We start from the raw sequence: 7676 nt of genomic DNA, 5'->3' as shown, positions 1-7676 counted from the left end.
TGACAAGCTGAGCCAAATCACATCAATATCGCGGACGTATCGCCAACGATAATTAATGCGATATGGCTCAGCTTGTCAGTTAACTACGGCTCTTTGTATACAGCAAAACCTCCAGTGTTAAATTAACACCCCTGGGAGTGTATGAGTCCACACTCAAGAGTGTTAAAGTTAATGAGATAACTAAGTGATTAATTTAGTGATGATTGAGCATTATTGAAGACACCTGATGTTAACAAGTAGAATCGCTGAAGGAGAAAATCGCAAATTGTAAGTTACCATTATTGTGATGGGTAGTTGCTTTAGTTGGGCTCTGACCCTTTCCTGTGTACATTAGATTATGTTTGACGGTTAGTGGTGGAAAGTGTGATTCTTTTCAGAGATTCGTTCATTTTCAGTTCGTTCACCAAAATGATTCGTTAAGACTCGTTCACTGATTCGTTCAGTGATAATTTCTTCATATTAGATATATACTGCAGCAGGTGGCGAAAAAGAATGTATTTTATGTTATGTTTTAATGAACGTATTTACTTGTTACAAAAAAAAAAGTGATTTGGCTTTGTTAAAATGTGTGCCTTATTTACATAAGTCTAAATAAGTGGTTCAGAAGACCAAACCAAGGTTTTCTTGCATAATATTAACATTTTAATTACAGACATACACATTCATAAATCTGGGATTATATTAAATAACGTTGATGTTCTGTATGTTGAATATGAATATAAACAATTATATGTGCACACCTATAACTGCGCTTTGAATGAGATTAAATCACATGCTAAATGACCGATCTACCCAGTACTCTCATTCACGAACGAAAGTACCAGTTCAATTCGTTCACGAACGAGATCTCTCCCTCTCCTTCAGACTCAAAACAGAGCGATCTCAGCAGTGATAGGCAAATTCGTTCAGTAGATCCAACCAAATACATGCCCCTTCACAGCCCGAACTGAAATGCTATTTGCTGACGTTATGAGACCTATAATACTGTCATATTTTTTTGGTTTGTTTTAGTTTTTAGAGAAGTGCATACATGAATAAAACGTAATGAATTCATTTTGATAATACAAAATGAACACAAGTAGTCAAGTAGCCTAAATTGTTCAAAGTGCAAAATACCACAAAACTAAGACTAAAACACACAACCAAAATATAAGAAAAGCAGGTAAGGAGAAGTGTAAATTTAAATCAAGTAAACAGTCAAGTGCGCCCCCCTTAACTCAAACCAAGTAAAAAATGATGTTAATTTGTCTTTGTTATATTAACCAATATATTGCGTTATTAACCTGTTTTCATTACAATGGTAAAGTGTAAATTTGTTTATTTGATGCAAACATGCTAACTACACAAGCCTAGCTCTATCGGTTCGCCATCATTATCGTTCAAACAACTGGTTATTTTCGTTCATGAACGACATACCAGTTCGTTCAACTCGTACACAAACGATAAGATCTCTCTCTCGTTCAGACCTACTCAAAAGCAACTCGGTCAGTCAGTCAGTGAAGGGCGTATTCGTTCACTACATCCAACAAATCACATGCTCCGTCACATCTCATACTCGAAGGCTATTGGCTCGAGGTTCATTCTTTGACAGGTTGAAAACACCGGTTCACTGAGCTGCGCATGCGCTGCTAATAGCGCCGCGCTGCTGTGGAGGGAGGGATTTCAGTGAACGAGAAATATGAGTCAATTGATTACGTGAACGAGAACGATTCGTTCACCTAAAGGATTCGTTCAAAAAGAACGATTCGTTCACGAACGTAACATCACTATTGACGGTTGTATCTGAGTTAAAGCTGCCAGTTGAACAAAGAAAAAAGAGTGATCTTTGTTGGTTATATTATGACAATCATCATTTGAACTTGATCACTGAGTTCATTAAGATCCTTCTTTCTAACTTCAATTTATGTTGTTGGTTACAGCATAACTGTGAATCTGAATAAATGGCCAGAATTTTTGATATAAAGGATTTCTTAAAACTTGTTTAAAAAAAAAATCATTCTTTTAGGCACACACAGATGTCAAGATTCAGTCTATGCATCTCAACAATGGTGAGGAGCAGAATATTCAATGAGGAAAAGTAAATTACATAGACAATTCAGATCATAATTTATTCATACCGCAATGCATGATGGGAGCCATTAATGAGTTGTGATTGGTGGCAGCCACTGCAACATGCTTTGTTATTGTCACCATTGTTGAGATTCACAGGCTGATTATTGATGTCTGAACGTCTCTTTGATTAGAGCAATGATTATTAAATATTTTGAATTATAAGTAAAGTCCTGATAATCATAGGCTGAAGAATCACAAAACTGCTGCTAACAAGTTAAACCAAACTATCTTAATATGTTTCACTTTTCAGATCACAGTATGATTATGTCAAAACATAACCAACACTATAAGATAACATTTTACTTTGTTCATTTAACTGTTATAAATCAATAACAGCAGACAAACAACAGTAAATATAACAGTAAACTGGTCTAGAGCCCAACTGAAGCAAACACCCATCACCTTAATGGTAACTTACAATTTGTGCTTTTCTTCTTCAGTGATTCTGCTTGTTAACATCAGGTGTCTTCAATAATGCTCAATCATCACTAAATTAATCGCTTAATTATCTCCTTAGCCCTAAATGCCGCTCCATCTGAAAGCAGGTGATGGTGATTTACTACTAAATCAAGGAACCGGCTTTACTGACGAGATGCGCATAACAATATCGCGATTTAAATCGCCCAGCCCTACCTGAAGCTGATGTTTCTGTTCCTCTCTGATCACTTCAGTCTGATAAACCTGCTCTCTGCTGCCCCTGCTGGACTGGAGCAAATATAGCCATAGTGCTATAAAGCAGATACACACGAATGAAATAGGAAATAAAAACAAAAATACAGTTTACTATAATACTAATGGCTATTGACCATTTTATTAAAAGTGAAAGCATTACAACTCAAAAGAAGTTTCACAGACACTCATTATCAGAATAATAGTCATAAACACATCAGAGCCCAGCCAGCAGAGCCATGTGGGGCCCAAATGGGTTTGACCTGGGATATCTAACTGGGACCCAGCCAGTTTTGCACCCACTTTCCATGTAGGCCCCACATGGATTTGCCCAGATGAAATGAACTGAATGAGATGAAATGAAATGAACTGCTTAGTGTGCACACTACAGGCTGTTTAATGTAACACTTAATCAGTGTTGGAGGTAATGAGATAATTAAGTGATTGAAAAATGATTTTGTATTAGTGAAGAACACCTGCTGTTAACAAGCAGAATCACTGAAGGAAAGAGAAACACAAGAACTACTTCCAGCCACAACCTTGGATGAAATCAACTGAAGATAAAATACATTACATCTCTCAAGATCTGATTAAACAACTCCACAAACAGCATTACCAGCTTCACTTATTACTAACCAGACTGACTTTATTTATGTCAGACATCTACAGAAAATAATTAAGAAGAGGTTTAGATGTTGATTACTTATTTGAAAGTAATAGTTTGATTTGATGTTACCACTGTGGCGATCAGTGTGTGCTTTAGTCAGGCTCTTGACTTTTTAACATTAGTTTTTCTCTGGCAGCTGTGTCTGTTTGTTATGGCGAGAACAGCAAGAGAAAATATAATCAGACGCTGTTTGATGATAAGAATATAATCATCATATATTGGCTTAACTCATTGATATTATGTGGGAGGTTTATATGGGTAGTATGTTATTAATTCTGTTTTATTGTTGTGATTCTACAGCAAGGGAATAATAGAATTTAATTAGAACACCAAACGCACACAACATTTTTAATACACCATGTACATATTTTGGGCTCCTGTGAGTTTTACTCGCACACAGACATCAAGAATCAGCATATGAATCTCAACAATGGTGACATGCTTCAATGGTGCAATGCATTCTGGGAGCCATGGATAAGTTTTGTATGATGCACTCAGAATGCATTGCACCATGAAGCATGTCACCATTGTTGAGATTCATATGCTGATTCTTGATGTCTGTGTGCGAGTAAAACTCACAGGAGCCCAAAATATGTACATGGTGTGTTAAAAATCATTTGATGTTCTGATTAAATTCTATTATTTTCTTGCTGTAGAATCACAACAATAAACCAGAATTAATAACATACTACCCGTATAAACCTTCCACATAATATTAATGAGTTGAGCCAATATATGATGATTATATTCTTATCATCAAACAGCTTACAGCGTCTGATTATATTTTCTCTTGCTGTTCTCGCCATAACAAACAGACACAGCTGCCTGAGAAAAACTAATGTTAAAAAGTCAAGAGCCTGACTAAAGCACACACTGATCGCCACAGTGGTAACATCAAATCAAACTATTACTTTCAAATAAGTAATCAACATCTAAACCTCTTCTTAATTATTTTCTGTAGACGTCTGACATAAATAAAGTCAGTCTGGTTAGTAATAAGTGAAGCTGGTAATGCTGTTTGTGGAGTTGTTTAATCAGATCTTGAGAGATGTAATGTATTTTATCTTCAGTTGATTTCATCCAAGGTTGTGGCTGGAAGTAGTTCTTGTGTTTCTCTTTCCTTCAGTGATTCTGCTTGTTAACAGCAGGTGTTCGTCAATAATACACAATCATTATTCAATCACTTAATTATCTCATTACCTCCAACACTGATTCAGTGTTACATTAAACAGCCTGTACTGTGCACACTAAGCACACTGTTAGCAATTGATGTAATTTTTACAATAAATTTTACAACAACATATTGTATTCATGTTTTTATTGTAAATGCAAATGCATGATGGGAAATTTATGGACAGTCCTGTAATTTTATTGTAACTACACTGTAGAAGCATTATTTTACAGCCACCGCATAGCATTGTGGGATCGCTGCTGTTTGAATTTTGAAATTGCGCGCGGCCAACGGTACAACGTACAGAACGTCATCAGTCATCAATCAACATTTTTGGAAGAAGGAACACACCTCAGGTAAGAAACATGACATTTTCTATATTTATATGTATATATTAATACCAGCAGTGATATGAGTGAGTTCTGATTGTTTCGTTAGGTATATTTAAGTGACATTGGCTTTAGCAGAGCTTTAGTGACGTTCGCCCGACTCGACTCGCTCACTCCTGGTAAAAAACAACAACAACCTGAACTGAACGCGTTGAAGTGGCGTCTTTTTACGCAATCCATAGAAAAAATGGTACAAGGCAATATATATATATATATATATATTAACAATGGAAAAGCAGACATGGTGAGTAGACTCGAGTCGAGGCGAGCTAAGCTTGTAACGTTAATGGAAAACCACCACAGCGACGATGGCTCAATTAGCCCAGACTGTAAAACTAAACATTAACGTTAGCCTGTTAAATTAAGCTTCCTTAGTTCAGATTATTAACGTTATTGCATTTATTACACATGCTACCGAAGAGGCTGTTGTAACGTTACGACTTTTGTTTTGCTGTCTTGAAGTCGTGGTTTGCACACTAGCATAAACGTAGCTTGTAGATTTTACGGGCACTGAATAAACACAAGCAAACGTCTGTTGAAATATGTGCTTTAATTAAACGACAATCCCGGTATCTTCATTTAATTCTGTAACTTTAGCTATAAATGTGAGCTAAGCTGAATATAGCACCTGGTATGTTTAGATGTTATAACTTTACTTTGTGCTGGGCGAACCAGGTTGGAAGAGCAGAGCATATGTGTCATGTAAGCTGTCTGTTTCTAAAATAAACTGCGCGTGCGCAACTTAAACCAACCAGCATCGTTATAAAATATTTTTTTCGGAGCCTGGGTTCTGTTGAAAGGCTTTCACTGCTCTCTGTTTTCGGAGAAGGCGGCAAATTATCAGCAGGCTAGTATTAAAATTAAGTTGGCAAACGGATAAGCTAAACCATCCGTCTTCCCTGGTGGGTTGCTGTCATTTTCAATTGTACTGCGTATGTAAATGCATGAATAAATTTTTGATGATCACTTTCTGACCACATGTGGTGTGGTCTTTGTAAGCCAGATATGTAGCCCGCCATGCTCTCAGCAGGTTTCACATAGGAACCGTGTGAATTCACTTCTCTTTCATCGTCTTTTCTGAAAATGTATTTGCGATTTGAGTGAGTGCTGTCAGGTTTATTTCATTGACTGCTCTTTTTGTCTGACATACATGGCGCATATTTAATTTTTAGGTGTTCTATAACCCTTTCTTACCAACACGTGGTGTGACCACCATTTCTCTTTAATCTCTATTGGTTTCTTTTCTGAAAATGTTTAATTGCAAATTTGGCACGTGTGGAAGTGTTTTTGATACAGTGCTTAAGTTTATTCAGCACATTAAGCTGCATAAAAATAGCGCTAATTACGTACATCAGTGTGGTGTGGCAGAATGCCCAAGAACATACTTTAAACTTACTGCTCTTAAAGCTCACATGTACAGAGACCACAAAGCAAACGGGCCTTTGAGGAATAGTCAGCTACCATTATGTGATACTCCTGTACAATGTGATTTTTGTGCTATAAGGTGTGAATCTTCATCTTTAGTTCGTCATTTGAGGTCACACTTGCAAGAAGGATTACAAGTTCAATGTCCATTTAGGGGATGTGATAGCAATTTCACTATTGTGTCGAGTTTTGCATCTCATATTTCTAGGAAACACAAAAATGAGAGTGTTGTACATGTAGATCCCTGTAATGTAGAAAGGTGCGTTGCCACAGAATCTTTTACTCCGTCTGCACCCTCTGATCATTCTGATGATGAGCCAGAAGAGACACTTGCTGTTGATGAATCCCTCTTTCTGCAAAATATCACACTCTTCTATCTGAAACTTCAGGCTAAACTACTGTTGCCTGCTACTACAATACAGACTATTATTGAGGGATATCAAGATGTCCACGATATCAGTCTGACAGATTTGCTTAATAACTTAAGTGACAAATTAACTCTACTTGGAGTCCCAGAGGCCACAATCAATAACATTATGGTGGAACTCAGAAAAGAAGACCTCCTCACTGCCTGTAACAGTGGGCCTTTGAGCACGGACCAGAAAAGAAAGACCGCTTTTAAAAAACATTTTAATTATGTTGAGCCTGTACCTCTGTTCTTAGGTAACAATGATAAAGGTAGGGAATTGTTTGCCCAGTATGTACCTATTCAAGAAACATTGGCTACACTTTTTAAAAGCAAGTCTATTCAAGAACAGTATGCAGCAACACGGTCCCGAACATCATCAGAGGGTCTTTTCCAGGACATTAATGATGGGAAGGCAGCTCAGTGCAACCCTTTACTTAAAATGGAGCCATCCTCGCTTGGTCTGATACTCTATCAGGATGCATTCGAAGTTGTCAATCCACTTGGCTCTTCAAGAAAGAAACATAAGATTGTAGCAGTTTATCTTACTCTGACAGATATTTTGCCTCATAACAGATCCACCACAGATCAAATGCAACTTGTTCTCTTGTGCAACGAGCAGGCCTTTAAATATTTTGGGATAGACAAGGTATTTGAGCCTCTCATAAAAGACCTGAAAGCTCTCGAGGAGACTGGTATTGTGATAGGGGATGGGCAAATTGTCAAAGGTCGACTGTGTGCTATCTCGGGTGACAATTTAGGGTCTCACAGTATCGGCGGTTTTGTTGAGAACTTCAGTAAGAGCCATTACTTCTGCAGATACTGTGATGTAGAAAG

Source organism: Rutilus rutilus (assembly GCF_951802725.1).
Source record: "Rutilus rutilus genome assembly, chromosome: 2".
Taxonomy (NCBI): domain Eukaryota; kingdom Metazoa; phylum Chordata; class Actinopteri; order Cypriniformes; family Leuciscidae; genus Rutilus; species Rutilus rutilus.
Note: the sequence above shows the minus strand (reverse complement) of the source record.